An 18,865-nucleotide genomic window follows, 5' to 3' on the forward strand; every position below is an offset into this window, starting at 1 on the left:
TTATTCTTTAATGGTTTTGTTTGGTCCCTTCCAATCCTGAATGTTTGGTTACATCCTTGATATCAGGTAAAAATTATTTTGTTTTTTAAAGTTTTATTTTTTAATAGATGTCAGAAAGCCAGTCCCCTCTCTGCATCTCATTAAACATTTAATAAATTAGTGCATAATAATTAAAAATATATTTATAGAATTCATAAAATCCATTGAAATGCTGCTTATCTCTTAATTATTAGACCAATGTCCAATTTTTTGTTGATCATACTGTATATGATGATACTGAATGTTGTTTTAGGGAGAAGTGTGTTTTGTTTTAGGTCCATCACCAGTGAAGAACCACATACTATGCAATTCAATGGCCTTTAGCGCCCTCTAGAGACTAAAGTCCCAAAAACAACTGGCCAATGTTGCACAGTTTTAAATTCCAGTTCCAAAATGAATAAATAATCTAAGTAAAACTCTTTAAACACGAAACATTCATAACGGCACTATTTAAAACTATGAGGACTTTTTTTGCTTGGTTGTTCCCCAGAAAATGGACCCGGAAACAAATTACTGTATTACAAAAATGATTAAGATACTTACCCATTTACAGGCAGCTGTTTTGAATAATTTTGAGCATTTCAAGTTGTCTAAATAAATAAATATTAAATAATAATAATAAAAAATAATTAAAAAAAACAGTCTTTGCTGAATACGTTTTTTTTTTTTTTTTGTGCTTAATTTGACAATTTCTGTGTGATATTATTTCATTTATTAATTTGCTTTTCCAAATGTTTTACTTAGCAAACTGTACTCTGTACTTATCTTTAGAAAGTGTCGGTGCATCCTAACCAGGCGCAGCGGCTGCCAGCAGTGAGTATGTTGAGGATTCTGCACAGATGGTACAGTGGGCGACTCTGCTTTCCAGTGTTTCTAACCTTAATCCCTTGGTTTTAACAAGGTTACCTGTTTTACAAACAACTTTAATTACCAGACAATAAATACAAGACAATAATACCACAACAATGCAAAATATAGCTGCATAGATTTTTTTTTAATTTTGTATTTTTTTTTTAAACATAATACCCCCCACCCCCACCACATTTACTCCTAGGAGGATTCACAAATAACAGCAATATCTAATAAATAAAGACATAAAGCAAAGAATATGTGCATACATACAGTTGGACATACTTTAAAAACCAATATATGCATATGCAAATAAATATACATGGGCATTCACATAATAATTAATAGGAAGAAAGGGAAGATGGAAAGATGTGAAAATATTAATTGAAATCTAGTGAGATCATAGTATCATGGAAAGAAAAGAATGGAAGGTTTTGTAGAATCAGTCGAGCTCTGTGTAGTGTATTTGAGTTTTTCTAAGAAAATTACTTTTATTTACTTAATGTGTATTTATACTGTTTTGTATTGTATTTAGGCTATTCTATTTATGTGGATATGTATGCACTTTAAATATATTTCATATAAAATAATAAAAAATAAGAGATGCAGTTTACCTGCATCCAAAAAAATAACTGCCCTAACCTTACAGAATAATGATGTACAATTTAAAAATGAAATAAAAATATTTAATTTATTTACCACTACATGAAGGTTAAAAAGTCAAAAAAAAAAAAAAAAAAAAAAAAAAAAAAAATTCCCATATAAGTTTTTTCTACATTCCACTCCTTTTTAATTTCCTATGAGGAGACTTTTATTTTGCTTGGTATTTCCCCACAAGTAAGTAGACCCGGAAATACCCTTTATATTAAAAGTGTCGTATGTGAGTGGCGTTATTGACACACAGAGGCCCATAGACACAGTCATGGCTGGAAAAAGAGCTCTAGTGATTCTGGCGAAAGGTGCGGAGGAGATGGAGACTGTTATACCTGTAGATGTCATGCGCAGAGCGGGGGTCTGTACAACACCACTGAAACATGTTACATTGTTACATTCTACAATTTGCACGCGAATGTATTGTCAGTGTTTGCGTGTCTTTAGTCAGATACTTATATGTATGGGGGTGTTCTGTAATTAGGTTTATAAATGGATTGCATTTAAAAAGCAATGATACATTTCTATTGCACTAGTTCTTGCATGGACATTCTTAATGTGTAACAGTACTGTATATGGTCACACTGGTGGCAGATCATGAGCTGTCATTATTGAAATGCCAAAGTTTTCTGCTCTGCTGCAGAGAGTCAACTGGACTCTGACAGTACATGATCAACTAAGATTTTATGGGTAAATTAAAAGTAAATGGTAGTTGACATTTGGCATTTCAAACAGTGACTGCAGTTTTCTACATATACACATATCAGCCACAACAATAAAACCACCTGCCTAATATTGTATAGGTCCCCCTCGTGCCACCAAAACAGCGCCAACCCGCATCTCAGAATAGCATTCAGAGATTATATTCTTCTCACCACAATTGTACAGAGTGGTTATCTGAGTTACCGTAGACTTTGTCCGTTCGAACCAGTCTGGCCATTCTCCGTTGACCTCTCTCATCAACAAGACATTTCTGTCCACAGAACTGCCGCTCACTGTATGTTTTTTGTTTTTGGCACCATTCAGAGTAAATTCTAGAGACTGTTGTGTGTGAAAATCCCAGGAGATCAGCAGTTACAGAAATACTCAAACCAGCCCATCTGGCGCCAACAATCATGCCACGGTCCAAATCACTGAGATCACATTTTTTTCCCCATTCTGATGGTTGATGTAAACATTAACTGAAGCTCCTGACCCGTATCTGCATGATTTTATGCACTGCACTGCTGCCACACGATTGGCTGATTAGATAATCGCATGAATGATTGTTGGTACCAGATGGGCTGGTTTGAGTATTTCTGTAACTGCTGATCTCCTGGGATTTTCATGCACAACAGTCTCTGGAATTTACTCAGAATGGTGCCAAAAACAAAAAACATCCAGTGAGCGGCAGTTCTGTGGATGGAAATGTCTTGTTGTTGAGAGAGATCAACAGAGAATGGCCAGAGTGGTTCAAACTGACAAAGTCTACAGTAACTCAGATAACCACTCTGTACAATTGTGGTGAGAAGAATAGCATACACAAGATTAGGCAGGTGGTTTTAATGTTGTGGCTGATCGGTGTATGTAAAGTTCTTACAAACTCATTGAATTAGAGATGTGTGACATTTGGAAAACATGAAGTGTTTGTACTTTTAAAATTCATTAGTCACACTGCAGGACTATGAACCACAAACATCTGCAAAAAAAGAGAAATGGTGACCAGTTATAAATACGCTTTACCTTATACATCAATTTTAACCTAAAATCTCGATGTTGAAAATTGTTCTTCAACCCAAAGGCACATTCACTTTCAAGAGGCTGAATTAATCAAATTAAAACAATAAAAATTTGCATATCCTATGATTTAAATAGAAATAATAATAATACAAAAATTGTATGTCCTGGCAGATACTTACCATTGTAAGATCTTTTGTGATACAGTAACTACTTTAACTAGGTTTGGGTTTTGTTTAGGGCTGTCAGTATCGATTAATTTTGTAATGGAGTTATCTGGCGATTATTTATAGATTAATCAAGCAATTAGATTTTTTTTTTCATAACTCAGCTTGCATTATGTTGTTGACCTGCAGTCACGTTTAGCTCAAATGCGTTCATTAGCCTAAAGGCGCACATTTACCTTTTAGCGGCGAAGAAGGCATGGTCAAAAGTTCAGCGTGTGTGAAACTAGCTAAACTGCCAAGCAGCCTCTTTTTAATGCTGCACTTTAGGGTGTGTTCACACTTGGCAGGTTTGGTTCAATTAAAACGAACTCTGGTGTGATTGCTCTGTTAGTGCGGTTCATTTGAACAAGTGTGAACGCTGCCATCCGAACCTTGGTGAATAGTGGGTCTCGGTCCGCTTCCAAACGAACTCTGGTGCAGTTCGATTGATATATGAACGCAGCATGGACCAGAGATGTCTAAACAGACCAAATAACAGGATGTGATGTCACAAGATACGACCCTAAATATCACATAATTTGATAACATAGAAAGAGCGGTAAGAGCGGTGTACGCAAAACAAAATGAGCAGAGGGTCAAACATGGAGCAATGAGGAGGTAAAGTTCCTTATTAACATTTAGTCCGACGAGCATATTTCCAGTATACTGGAAAAAACGCACAAAAATACTCAAGTGTTCAAAATGTTCATTGACAGATAAAGGGAAAGTGGGTCCAACGAGTGCATTTCGCCCAGCAGCCAGCATTGTTTTGGATGTTTGGAAAGTTCCATCACAAAATATACGTCATAAAAGCTGTCCAATCAGGTTGTGGCCATATCCTTATGCCTTTGGTTTAGTATCTTTAGGTTCGGTGTTAAAAATGCCAGTGTGAACGCTAAGCGAACCAGGATTAAATGTATCATTTTCTTTTTTGGTCCGAACCAAGAGAACCGAACTACAAGTGTGAACACAACCTTATACTCTGTGAGAGTGAAGTTAAAATGAAACTCGCTGCTAAAATGTTAACCTTGTCCATTGTGATTATTCAGTGTAGCTGTGAACGAACAGAGACTATATAGCGAAGACGAGCCAATTCTATTAACATAAATGGGAACACCCAACGTTCGATGGATGTAGAAAGGAAGTCCTACCTTACTGGTAAAAGAACCAATCACCTTTTAGATACAGACATTGCCTGTCAATCAACTCGAGAAAGTTCATGCACTTTTGTTTTTATACTAGCCGGGAAAATTTTGTTTTTAGCGTTGTCTGAGGTAAAGAAGTACATTTTATGATTCCAGTGTTGTCAGATTTTACTACTGATTTGAAAATATGTTCTTTGATCGTAATCTTGACCAAACCGTTTTGGAGATTTTCCCTATTCAAGTAGATAGGAGCTGCACTTGTATGCCTCTTGTTTACATAGAAAAAATGGCTGCCCGAGAGCGTTCCAAAGATGGCCGCCAGTGGACTGAGTAGAAAGACTTTGGTAGGAACCAAGCAACTTCCTATTGGTCAACACGTTGAATTCGCCTGTCAAAGTTCACCAAACTTGAACTCCAGGGAAAATTCTTCGCCACCGGAAGTCCATCGCGCAAAATAAACGATCGCGCCGATTCCCATTGAGATGATTGTATTTCGCCTGTGGCATTTCGCACTGCAATGTAAATGTTACTGTGCTTTAAGTTCTGATTGTACTCTTGTGTGTGTTCATTTTTACTGTATTTTGATTTAGTCTTTATGAGCTCTTACCCGTTTTATATTTTAAATGATATTGACATGTGGGATCAGAAAATGTCTGTTCTACATATGTTTAAATATAAAAAGACACATTGCATCAGAGAGGAAAAATAAAACAAAAATTCTTATTTTTCAGTATGTCTTTGCAAAGAATAGGCCTATTAGGCTACAATTCAAAGCACCTAATTAAAAAAAAATGTGCAATCTTTTTTTTTTTTTTTTTTTTTTTGTATTATGAAAAGTGTTTCTTAGTATTAAGCAGATATGTCATGAATTTCTGTCTTTTCTTCTCTCTCATAGATTGCTGTAACTGTGGCAGGTCTGGCGGGTAAAGAGCCAGTGCAGTGCAGCGCAGCCGTGATGTCATGATCTGCCCAGACTCAAGCCTAGAGGATGCCCGCAAACAGGTTTGGGTTTAACTGTTCAGACACATTTAGACTGGTGTTTTAGTCTTTTTCATCTTCAGTCTGCATCTAGGTGCCCAAACTGTGGGAAACTGACTTCTGTAAACGTGTTATATCACAGTTCATACAGGGACCCATGCGGCATAGGGTCACAAGATGTGCTACAAGATTTAAAGAATTATTCTGATAGCCTGTAAGCATTTAAAATAGAGATAAAGCAATATGATTTTCAGCAGTCACAGGTAAACAACCATAGAAATTTGTATTTAGTTTTTTTTAACATGTCTGACCATTATAGCACCACCTATTGTCCGGTCCACACCAAATTTTGCATGCTTCTTTGGAATCATGTTTAATTTGCGTACTAAATTTGATTTCAGTTGGAACCTTTGTTTAAGAGTTATTTGCTTTTGGGTAAACTATGCCACACCCATATGTTTAAAATACCCTATTATAGCCATTCTAAAAAAGTTTTTTTTATAATTATTGTTCTAGAAGTTCAGAGAATTGTACTACACTGGTTTTGTCGAGGTTGAGTGAAAAACCTAGGACTAGTTCGCAAAAATATATAAATGTTTAAATAATCTCAAATATTTAATGAACTATTTGATTGACCCACATGGTTCATGGTTCAAAGTTGTTCAGAATAAGGAAATGAGGAGAACGTGTGTCTGTGTGAAACATTGCAGAATATACAACCATTCACACACATGTAAAACGTGATAGCATAAACATTAATAACTGTTATAGTGCCACTTTTTGTCTGATCCCCACCAAATTTTGCATGCTTCTTCAAAATGATATCTTGCATACTAAGTTTGTTGAAAATAGGACTTTTCATCTAGGATTTATTGGCCTTTGTGTAATGTAGGCCACACCCACATGTTTCAATTACCCTGTGATAGCCATGCCAAATAAAAAGTTCAACTTTTTTTTGATAATTATTGATCTAGGCTGTCCAAGATCAACTTAAAAAACCAAGGACTAGTTCGCAAAAGTAGTTTTTTTTTTAAACAATCTCAAATATTTAACGAACGGTTTGATTGACACCAATGGTCCTTGAGGCAAAGTTCTTCAGAAAGAGGATATGTGACATGCCTCATAACGTTCAGCAATTTAAACGTGGCCACACTACGTATGTTTTGGCATACATTTTCTACGATAAACATTGAATTTTTTTTTTTAATAATTATTAATATTGGGACTCCAGAGAATCTTTCTGCACTGGTTTGGTTCCGATCAGGCGAACGGCCTAGGACTAGTTCATTTTATTTATTTATTTAAAAAAAAAAAAAAAAATCCAAAATAGCGGGAAACAAAAGGGCAGAGCAAACATTTAGTCAGGAGTTTTAAGATCAGTCATAATCCAAGGAATCACAGAAAATTTTTTTTTGTTTCTAGCCCTTACAGTTCAAAGTTATGACCCAAAATGTGTGATATTTATTTATTTTTTTCACTTTAGCGCCACCTATTGGCCAATCAGGTCGATTCCATGTGTATGTGTAGTCCACGGGGGTACTACCATTACCCAAAGTCTCTATGCCTTACGGTTTGGTCTGCACGATCAGTTTTAGGGTAGAAAAATAATCATAATAATAACAATCCTGACAAATACAATAGGGTTTCAGCACTTTGTGCTTGAACCCCTAACAATTTAATAATTGACAATGTAGAAATGATACAATGATGAAATTTATTCTTAATATGTGGTAAAAAATAATAGGGCAATAGACAAACTAAAAAGCCAAATTATCAATAATTTAATTGATAATTGCACTGATATACTGAATTCAACATCAGTGTGAATATGAATGAATTTGTGAAAGTATTCGAGTTCATTAAGTATGCAATGAGATGCACTTGAAAAGCAAGTGAATGGTGTAATGTCTCCATCTTCTGGCCAAATAATGACATGCCAATGACACCAGTTATCTGTAACCTACAATTAATAAAAAAATCCTTATTTTAGATATAAAAAAACAACCTAATTTAAACAAGACTTTATCAAAACAAAACCCTACAGTAGAAATATACTGTTGCATATTCCCATCAGCTGTAGCCAGGCAATAAGATCTTTATTGCCAAATCTAATGAAAACATCCATTGTTTACCTGCTTAATATTTTTTGCCTGGTAACGTAAAATGTAATGCTCTTATGTAATTTGTTCAACAGGGTCCATATGACGTTGTTCTTTTACCTGGAGGTTTGCTTGGAGCTCAGAACCTTTCAGAGGTATGAATACTGTTATTATTGTGTATTTTGCTGTTAAAGGAATAGTTCACCCAAAAATGAAAATTCCCTCACAATTTACTCACCCTCATGCCATCCCAGATGAGTATGACTTTCTTTCTTCTGCAGAATACAAACAAAGATTTTTAGAAGAATATTTCAGCTCTGTAGGTCCATACAATGCAATTGAATGGTGACCAGAACTTTGAAGCTCAAAATGTACATAAAAGCATCATAAAAGTAATCCATAAGACTCCAGTGGTTTAATCAATAACTTCATAAGCGATATTATAGGTGTGGGAAAGAAACTTATCAAAATGTAATTCCTTTTTTTACTGTAAGGGCACATTCACACTTGAGAGGTTTGGTTCGATTAAAATGAACTCTGGTGCGATTGCTCTGTTAGTGCGGTTCATTTGAACAAGTGTGAACGCTGCCATCCGAACCTTCGTGCGCACCAAACAAGTGGACCGAGACCCCCTGAATTGTGGGTCACAGTCCGCTTCCAAACAAACTCTGGTGCGGTTCGATTGATATATGAATGCAACATGGACCAAAGACGTCTAAACGGACCAAAAACAGGAAGTAATTTGCCTAATACTGACCTCAAGCATACCTGGTTCTTCTCATCATAGGAACTATGTTGCCCATTACAGTTCGGTACATGCGTCGGAACCGCCGTCAGCCGTCCTTGCAGCATATCTTCGTTTGTGTGTGCAACGGAGGAATTCCTGGGGCTGTTTTGACTCCTTTACACATTTTATTAGCTCTTCCTTTGTTCTCCGCTGGTAAAAATACCACCACATATATATATACATAAATCCAACAAGCGCATTTAACCCAGCAGCCAGCACTGTTTTGGATGTTTGGCAAGTTCCATCGCAAAATATACGTCATAAAAGCTGTCCAATCAGGTTGTGACTTTTGTTTTGTATCTTTAGGTTCGGTGTTAAAAATGCCAGTGTGAATGCTAAGCGAACCAGGACTAAATGTATCATTTTCTTTTTTGGTCCGGACCAAAAGGACAAAGAGAACCGAACTACAAGTGTGAACACACCCTAAATCTCCACTTTCACTTCCACATTCACATTCTACGTGCATATCGCCACCTACTGGGTAGAAAGGAGAATTTATAGGAAAAAAATGAATTAAATATTGATCTGTTTCTCACCCACACTTATCATATCGCTTCTGAAGATATAGATATAGTCTTATGGATTACTTTTATGCTGCTTTTATGTGCTTTTTGGACCTTTAAATTTCTGGCCACCATTCACTTGCATTGTATTGACCTACAAAGCTGAGATATTTTTCAAAAAATCTTTCTTTGTGTTCAGCAGAAGAAAGTCATACACATCTGGAATGGCATGAGGGTGAGTAAATGATGAGAGAATTTAAATTTTTTGGGTGAACTAACCCTTTAAATGTAGTCCTTAAGAGAAATTTCACACCATATTCATGTTACATAATATGATGTTGCGTCCTTCAGAAATAAAATAGAAAAACATCTTTGAGTCATTTTGCGAGGTTAGAAGTCTAGATGCATTGTGACATACAAACATTGCATAATTATGTAAATGTAAAAGGTGTTGTGCCAGTGATTTCAGTAATGCATATTCTGTATGTGTGTGCTGGAGTCTTCTGCTGTGAAAGAGGTGTTGCAGGACCAGGAGGGCAGGAAAGGTCTGATCGCTGCAATCTGTGCAGGTAATCTTCATATTGTGACCTCTGTGCACACATTAATTAACCTTGCCCTGGATAAACATCATTTATTTGAACTGCTTCAATGCTGCTCCATTAGGTAAAATGTCAAGACGAGAAGTCTTATATGACCTTTTTCCTCCAATATGAATTTCCCAGATGGACTTTTTGTAATGTAGGATATTTTTGCCCTTGTTTTACACCTAAATTGTCTGGCTATTTTTTTTTTTAAAGGGACTGTTCACCAAAAAAATTGAATTCTGTCTTCATTTATTCACCTTAATGTAGTTCCAAACCTGTACGACTTTCTGTCTTCCATGAAACACAAAGGGAGATGTTAGGCATTATTCCCTCAAAATCTTCCCTTCCACCCTAGAATTTATTTTCTGAAATAGTTTTGTGTTCCCTCGCAATAGTTTTGCATATGGCATTTGTAGTAAAACCATATTAACAACAAAATTTGCCATGGTTTTATTACAGTAACTATAGTTCAACTGTGGCATTTGTAGTAAAACCATAGTAATACTGTAATACAGGAAAACTGAAACTGTGGTTATAAAAATCATAATCATTCTGCCAAAAAAAAAAAAAAAAAAAAAACATGGTTACTTCAGTTTTACTATAGTAACACTATGATTAATTTGTGTTACAAGTATGCTTTTTATTTGAACCATTAACCGTTTTTTCACCCAAAAAATCATGCCCTTACAAAAATTAATCATGATTTAACTTTCGTTAACCTGCAGTAAGCATGTAACCATTTTTCTGTGGTAGAACCAGTTTTAAAAACCACAAATTAACCATTGTGTTACGATGTAAAACTAACCATGTTTTTTTTGGGGGTTTTTTTTGGGCCGAATGATTATGATTTTTATTATCACAGTTTAGGTTTTCCGGTATTATTTCAGTTTTACCACACATAACATGGTTAAAATATGGTGTAGTAAAACCATGAAAAATTTTGTAGTTATGGTTTTACTACAAATACTAAACTTCAGCTATGGTTGCTAAAGTAAAACCATGGTTAATTTTCATTAAGGATGGACAAAGGTATTGCTAAGGAAACCCAAAATAATTACAAAAGAATGCAAAACATATCATGAGGGAACGCATAACTTTTTGTGAGTGAATGCAAAACTATTTCAGAAAATAATTTCTCTCCCTGTCCTATGAAGGGGCTCTGTATGAATTACTTGCACTTCTGCATATTACAATTTGTGCAAAGTGTTTGGCTACGAGACTGTAACAGTTAAAGGATGGGCTCAACATAAAACAAACATAAACACACACACATGCAGCTCGGCCACGTGTGTCTCTCTCTCTCGAACTGGCACCTCCGGCCCCCCCTTTATCTCGCTATCCCGCTGATCATCTGATTCAGTGATTCAGCATCCCACCCCCCCCCCCCACCCCCACCCCCCATCTCTGGAGGGGAGACGTTGCCCTTCCGGCCGTTCTGTCAGCCGGTGGTTCACCCCACCTCCTGGGAACCTGGGGGAGAGACGAGGGGAGACATGGGGAGAGGGAAAGGGTGAGCGGGAGACACACAGAGAGAGAGAGAAAACTTGCTCGCCAGTCCCAGGACACGCTGTCGCCCGGCCCCCAACCGCCCCTCCGACCCCTGGCGGATGGAACCGCACCTCCCCTTCTCGGCAGACGGCAGCGGTTCCACCGGCTCTCGGCGGCCTGCAGCAACCCCTCCGTCCCCAGGCAGACGGCCGCGGCTGCTCCTTTGACGGACGGCAGCAGTGAGAACTCCGTGACAGCACATCCCTCCTCCCTGCCAGGTTTCGGCACCACTGTAACACAGCGGGAACCAGCTGAACAGTCATCGTAAAGTTTAATGTCAAACTCAACATAAAACAAACATAAACACACACACATGCAGTGCGGCTGCCTGCATCTCTCTCTCTCTCTCTCTCTCTCTCTCTCTCTCACTCTCTCTCTCTCGAACTGGGGCCTCCGGCCCCCCTTTATCTTGCTCTCCCATTGATCATCTGATTCAGCGCCGGCCGTGCACCCTCACGGCCACGCCCTCCTCCTCGTCACAGAGACACATGAGAAACAATGGCGTTCAATTATGCTATTGACATGATACAAACTTGTGTGATGTGTTTTAAAGTGTCAAGTGAATCATGAATGAGATTTGAGAGCTGTGGTAGTGGGTAAGATTATCAGTAAATAACGACTTTCAGTATGCTTTTTTCCGGGTGATTTTATGGTGCATTTTCTTTCTCTCTCTCTCTCTCTTTTTTTATTTTTTATTTTATTTTTTTTTTTTTTAAGCTTGACAGCTTGTTGTCACATTATTATATAGTTGGATAGAAAAGAACAGTGTAAAAATTCTGACTAACAACTCCGTTTCATGTTTCTAACTAATAGACCTATACAGAGTATGTTTATCTTCACACAAAAAAAACAAATCTTAACAAATTCTCCAGTAATATACTTTTTGAACTTTTGTAATCATAGTCTAACAGAGCTAAAAGCACTGTCTGAGATCAACCTGTTAGAGCCTAGAGTATATGATTTGTAATGTGTAGAATGTTAGATTATGAACCCTGACAGAGTAGTGAGAAGTAGGCTTTAGACACTCTGTCTTGGAATGACATGATGCGGGTAAATTATGTTGCTTTTTGTGAACTATTCCTTTAAGATTTTTTCATGACGTTTGATGCATACAGTATCTCATCTATGTCAATATACTACTGAAAGCTCAATTGATTATAATTATAACTGCAGATCAGTAAAACTAACATTCTAAAATACAAATTATGATGATAATATGAAGTAATGAGGAGTAATAATTGGAAATATGTCTATCTTCATTTAAAAGCATATTGAAAACAGGGATCTGTGCTATCAGCTTTGCTGTTCAAGGGCTTGTGAAGGACACTGTGAATGAGGACAGTGAGCCCATGTGGCCGAAGAGAGCAGAACAGAGTGGAAGGCGTCCCAGAAAACGGCAGATGTCCCCTTAGGAATCTATAATGAACAGGAAATGGCTTCTTTTTACTGCTGTGGAATACCTTTAAAACACAGAAGTCTGTAGCTGTTGTTTTAAGGCCAAAACAAATTCTGTGCAAGTGCGTGAGTGCAGATGCTTCGAGTTATAGGGATGTGCCAAGTTGGTTAGGCACGGATTAATCAAAGGGCCGATTGTGTCGTTGCCCACGGGCCTCGAAACCCAAGGGGCCCCGAGGTTTAAACTCCTTTTTTTTTTTCATATCTCTTATAAAGCCATGTAAATGTCAGCCTTGTATGAAATGACATATGTTTGGCTGTGTTCTATTATTATTATTATTATTATTATTATTATCATTAGGCAGGGGGGCCTCCATGGCGTACCAGCCTATGGGCCTCTCTGTTCTTAATCTGTCCTTGAAGGTGGTTGATATTTATAATAAATAATATTTCTTTTTAGTTGTTGTGGTTTTAATTGGAGACATAATTCTCAAATTAATTTAGAGACGCAACTTCTTAGAGAGCGTTTTTGTGTGATGATAACTTGCTGTACTTAACAGTAAATAACAGTCAGCACAGTAAAACCCTCTGCAAGAACTTTCATCTCCTAAGGTTTTAGGTTTAGTCTTTTTATGTGCTGTTGAGACAGCATAGCGCTGCATCAACAAAATACTTCAAGACGATCACTGTTGTCTATTTGTGATGTACTGTGGACAGATTAACGTCTTTTGCTGATTCTGTCTGACACTGCTTAAATAAATAGTTGCAGTAAAAAAGGTTTAAAGTGCTTGATGTCGTGAACTAGATGTGGACCCGCAATGCGCAGCGAGGATCACCCTGAAGCACTCAAGTTACACTGATGCGCATCATTCTGCGTTCATGATGCGCATAAACTGTTTTGTGCCGCTTTGTATTGGAGCCGTTCTTATTTCTTACTACTTTTTCTTTGATAGTTTTGTGCAATACGATTTCATAGTTATTTAGCCAATTTATTTGTTGAATATCCATTCCTTACCATGTTGAGGTGCTGCACTTAGCGTCCGTAAATCCCTCTAAAAGGCATCTGATCAGGGTCACATGAACATAACTGAGCCTAATTATACATTATTAACATTTACACTGACTAGTCATTCAAACAACCGACTGACTTGTCGATTATGGAAATTAGTATTTTGCACATCCCTACTGGATACACATGCTCCATTCCGTGCATAGTTGTGTTCCAAAATTTGTCAGACTGCAATTCAAAACACAACACTAGAATGCGCTGCATTCTCAACATTGCCACAAGTTAGTATGTTTAGAATGTTTGCTTCTACGGTGAGTTTTCTCTTTTAAGTCAACTACTTCCATGTTGGAGCTACGGTTTAAAGATAATATTGCTTAGCAAGTAAGGCGAAGTCAATATATTATGACAACTTAATGTTATGAAAAATACAGTGTAATGGCACATATAGTTTTGAAGGTAACTCAATCGCTCCCAGAAGTACTGAGGTTTGTTACTACCACATTGATGCAAAGTTAAGTTATTATATTTTTAACTGGACCACGCTTGGATTTGCATTTGCGGATTTGCATTAAAAATGTCTCTGGCCTTAAGGCCAAAGTATACTTTAGTTGTCCGCGTTGCTGATCAGAACATGCACAGTTTGCGTGACGCAAGTTTCTTCATCAGAACAGTCTGTGAGGACTGTCCGCATGCGGCCCAGATTTTGTCGACACATGGACAGTCCTCGTCTGTGCGCACTGTTGTCACATGCACCTGTCATTGACTGTATTAAAAGAGTATCATAAAGCAGTCGACGAGGTGCGATCCAGTCCGGAACGCAGAAAAACGGAGTATACCAGGGCCTTTAGAATGCATCAACTGTAAAGGATGAATTTTCACAGTCAAAACAATTACACATTTTGGCTTCTCTTACTGTATAAGAATAGTTCACCTATAAATTTTAATTTTGTCGTCATCTCATTCACACTTCCACATATTTAAAATTGCCACATTGTAATTGGTCAATTGATGTGAAAACCAGATATATTCAGCATCAGTCAATGTGTCATGTGGCATATTCGAGTATACATGACCAAGATTTGAGAGCTCCGTTGGAAGAAAAGATTTCCAGCGACTAATTGCTTAAATTTCGGTCATATGACTTAAGAAGACTTGTAAGATAGTGAACGAATTGCATAGATTACTTTTATTATGCTTTCAGGAAGTCATACAGGTTTGAAATGACATGAGGGTGAGTAAATGATGACAGAATCTAAGGCGGTCGCAAACCGGGCGAGTAGTGCCGCATCCCGATTAGGACAAGTCACAGGTATCACACACAGGATGTGGCAGTGCAGGTTGCAGTCTAAAGTTGTATATCTAGTCATCATACACACAAAAGTTATGAAGGTTTTTGCACTTCTTCAAGAATAAACAAAGTGACATTGATGAGTTTGCAGGTTAGTGTAGGAAACTGGTGCAAATGTGAAAAATTAACAGTTAGAAATGGTGACAATTTCTTAGCAATTTCTCTATAAGTAGCCTTAAATTGGCTTAATTCAAGCAATCAAACCACAAAAAGACATACTTGTAACTGAAAATACATTGTATAGGCAATATGTAGGATACATATATACACAATGTATAATACAATCATGGCTGGAGTAAATAGTCTTTGTCCTTTAAAAATGATTTGTGTTGAATTGAATTGAATGCAAGTAGGTATTGCCGCAGCCTGGAGATCTCCAAACGTGGAGGAGGAGACTCCAAAAGAGGGTGGGGTAACTCCCTAAGGGGTGGAGTTACTTCCAAAGTGGGCTGGGCCAACTTCAAAAGGGGTGACATTTCTACACACAGTTAGGGTTGGGTTAGGGCTCAGTACACCTTTGCTGGTGGTTTGGAGCTCCTGCCACTTTTTGGAGCTCAACCTGCAGCTAAATCCTTTTCTTCTGTGGTGTCTGGTGTGCGATCCTCTTAAGACTGTGACTGGGACAAAGGTTTATTATACCTGTCCATTGTTCATCTCCTTTGTGAGGGACTGAGTGACTCACAAGCAACGACTGTAACAGAAGAAGCAAGGGTTAGATCGGTCAGGAAACGTCCTGCCAGGGAAATTGTAATCACTTGACTGCACTGGGTGCCTGCCAAAGTGCACAATCAATAGTTAAGAGTCTCTTTTCATTAATGTTCAGATGAGCTCCGTGCAAGGCCAAAGAGAATACAGCAAAAGTCTGGTATTTTTAGACCCATCTCTTTTTTTTACTCTGTTGCATTTCTTCAAGTATAGATTGCAGAATCAGATGGAAATTGCATACAGTTAATTTTAGAATAGAAAATATTGATGTTTTGCTGATAGCGAAATGATGTGCACAATTTAGAAGTCACTTTGCTATTCACAGGTACTGGAACTGAACACAAAATCAAATGTGATGCGCTCTGTCAATATGAGTCGTAAGTAACAGTGGGTTGTTTTTGGAAAACTTTTAATTTGGTCAAAAACTTCATTTTTGACTGTTTTAGGTTTTCTGTTGTTTTTTATTTAAACAAAGTCTAAGCTTTCAAATTAGGTCAGTGTTATCATGAAATTCAAACTATAAATGTTTTTTCGTTTTCAAATGCGGTGTGTCAAATCGCTTAAGCTGCTGTAGATTTAAACGGAAGTGCCGCATATAGCATCTCTTCTCCGATCAGCACTCCCCATTTACCTCCCATTTATCCAGTTAGTTAGATTGAAAAAATTTACTCTGGAGAAAAGAATATAGCTTAAAAAAATGAAAATTCTCTCATCATTTAACCAATGGAGTCATATGGATTACTTTTTTGCTGCCTTTATATGCTTTTTGTCTTTTTCCATTCACTTGCATTAAAGGACCTACAGAGCTGAGATATTTTTCTAGAAATCTTTGTTTGTGCTCTGCAGAAGAAAGAAAGTCATACACATCTGAGATGGCATGAGAGTGAGTTAATGATGAGAGCATTTTCATTTTTGGGTGAACTATCCCTTTAAATTTTAAACACTATCGCTGTCAGAGATGCAACAACAGATGCGGAGTGTATACAACTCATTTCAGAGTATTTTAGCCGGTGGATGTGCAATCTCCCTGTAGATGTGTGAATTCCATCAAGGATCAAGTGCTTTGTGAGCCCACATTGATATTATACAGTATAGATATATAGATATGCTTTATTAATATGCACATGTGTCCACTGGATATGCAAGGGCAGTGTCCCTGGATTTTTTTTTTTTTTTTTTTTTACTTAAATTGTTATTTATGTTTTACTGTAATAATTTAATGTATGCTTGAATAAGTCTTCCAGTTCTGTCAAATGTTTGAGAATGGTTTGCAATCTTTAGGGGTCGTTTTCTCAAAAACAAGTTTTAAGAAAGCCGTCATTTAAATGGTTATATCTCTACAATGATTTGGAATAGAAACATAACAATTATATAATAAAAAAAAACAGAGACCTTTCTTTTTACTGTAGTTCATGCACCTCAAAATCTGATTCTGTGTAAATGCGACTCAAAATAATGGAGCAGGTCACAAATGCATTGCTTGACTTCAGCAAGAGTTTATTATGAAGTAGAAGAATTTAATTGTTTTTTTTTCTGGAGAAAAGAGCTGTACTTGCCGGGGCAAAACTTGCTACCACAGTGCACAGTGCTGTGGGTGGTTGCCAGGACATTGGTATGCAGCTGCTAAGGTGTTTTAAATGTTTTTAAGCATGTTGCTCAATGGTTACTAAGGTGTTCTGGCTAGTATATAAGTGGTCACTTAATGACCCAAGTCAAATAAGCCCATCCCCAAGTCTTGTTGTCCAACCCCAAAAAGGTCTATGATATTCAAGACTCTAGATATGGCTCGGAAATCTTTTTTAAATGCAGATATATACTGCAGGATTTTTTTTTTCCCACCTAATAAGTCGTCCACTGAGTGCATATTATAAGTCTGATTGCTAAGGAAAGTAACAGCACGTCCCAGAAAGTACATTTTAAATTTGTTTATCTGCTAAAAGTACATTTTTATTACAGTTTAGGAGTATGCTAGCTATATTGATGGTCTCAAAGCAAACACACATGGATAAAAACCATGTATGTATACATTTATAAATAATTTATTTTTCTGATCTGTTTCAGGTCCAACGGCACTCTTGGCTCATAGCATTGCTTACGGCAGCACAGTAACCACCCATCCAGGTGCCAAGGACAAGATGATGGCTGGAGGTAATGTGTCTATTTGCCTAATTAGAAGCACACAGGCCCTTAATATCAGTGCTGCAGTCTCGTATGCTGTACAGCATCAATGCATGCTGTAGTCAAGGGCGCATGATCAAGCATCCAACATAGGGGGCTATAGATTAAAGCATTATGGCAACCATTGGACAAAATAACACAAATCAAATCGGCTATTTTCGGGATGGAATCCTAGCAATTGTCAACTGGATTGCATTGTTGTATTGTTGCATACTGCTCATTTTGCCAAATGCAACATCTGGGTAATTTATGCATACATAAAATCCACATACTGTGCACAGTATAGTGAATGTTCTGCAGATATTATAAGTATATGGTTGGGATATTCCAAACATAGCCATTGTCTGCAACCTCATGCAGACCAAAAGCTATTTTAATTTTGTGTTTAGCATTTCCTTTGAACACCTTTAAAAAAAAAAAAAAACTTTCTTAAAATTCCATTAACATTGGAACGACAAGAAAGCTTGTGCTTGTGGACTGCTCTTGTTATAATATTAATTATTTTGACATTCTCTTTTTTCAGATCACTATAAATATTCCGAGGCACGAGTTCAGAAGGATGGAAACGTGATCACCAGCAGAGGTCCAGGAACCAGCTTTGAGTTTGCCTTGACGATAGTCGAAGAACTCATGGGTGCAGAGGTTGCTTCTCAAGTGAAAGCCCCACTCATCCTGAAAGACTAATCAAGTTGTGAATATCTGCACTGTTTAAAGTTGCACTTACAATTGTATTGCGCTGCCAGTCTCAAAGGAAGTTGGATTTAATTGTTTCTAGCCTGTGGTTTTCTGATGGGAGGGAAAAGAGCATTTAATATGAATTTTTAGATTATCCATACTGCATCAGTCAAGGTAAATAGATAATTTAGTTGGCATTTTACAGATTTATGTGATGTCAAATTCCCAGTTCTGTAGCTTTGCGCTTGAAAATTTCTGTACCAGAATAAAACCAGTGCACTAAACTTGTGGTCTCTTTATAACTTTTATAACTCATTATAAATATATCACAAACAGATTCATGTTTGCATTGCTTACTAAATCTAGTGCACATTGAAACCTAAAAGCAAAGACAAGGAAGAAAAGAATAGTAATTGAAAAAAAAAAAAAATATATATATATATATATATA

General features: G+C 37.1%; 1 pseudogene; it reads left to right on the forward strand.

The window, feature by feature from the left end:
* The first annotated feature begins 1,743 nt into the window (after nt 1–1,743).
* LOC127426045 (Parkinson disease protein 7 homolog) lies at nt 1,744–18,693 on the forward strand (annotated as a pseudogene).
* Nucleotides 18,694–18,865: the final 172 nt, after the last annotated feature.

Source organism: Myxocyprinus asiaticus, chromosome 35 (assembly GCF_019703515.2).
Source record: "Myxocyprinus asiaticus isolate MX2 ecotype Aquarium Trade chromosome 35, UBuf_Myxa_2, whole genome shotgun sequence".
Classification (NCBI taxonomy): Eukaryota; Metazoa; Chordata; class Actinopteri; order Cypriniformes; family Catostomidae; genus Myxocyprinus; species Myxocyprinus asiaticus.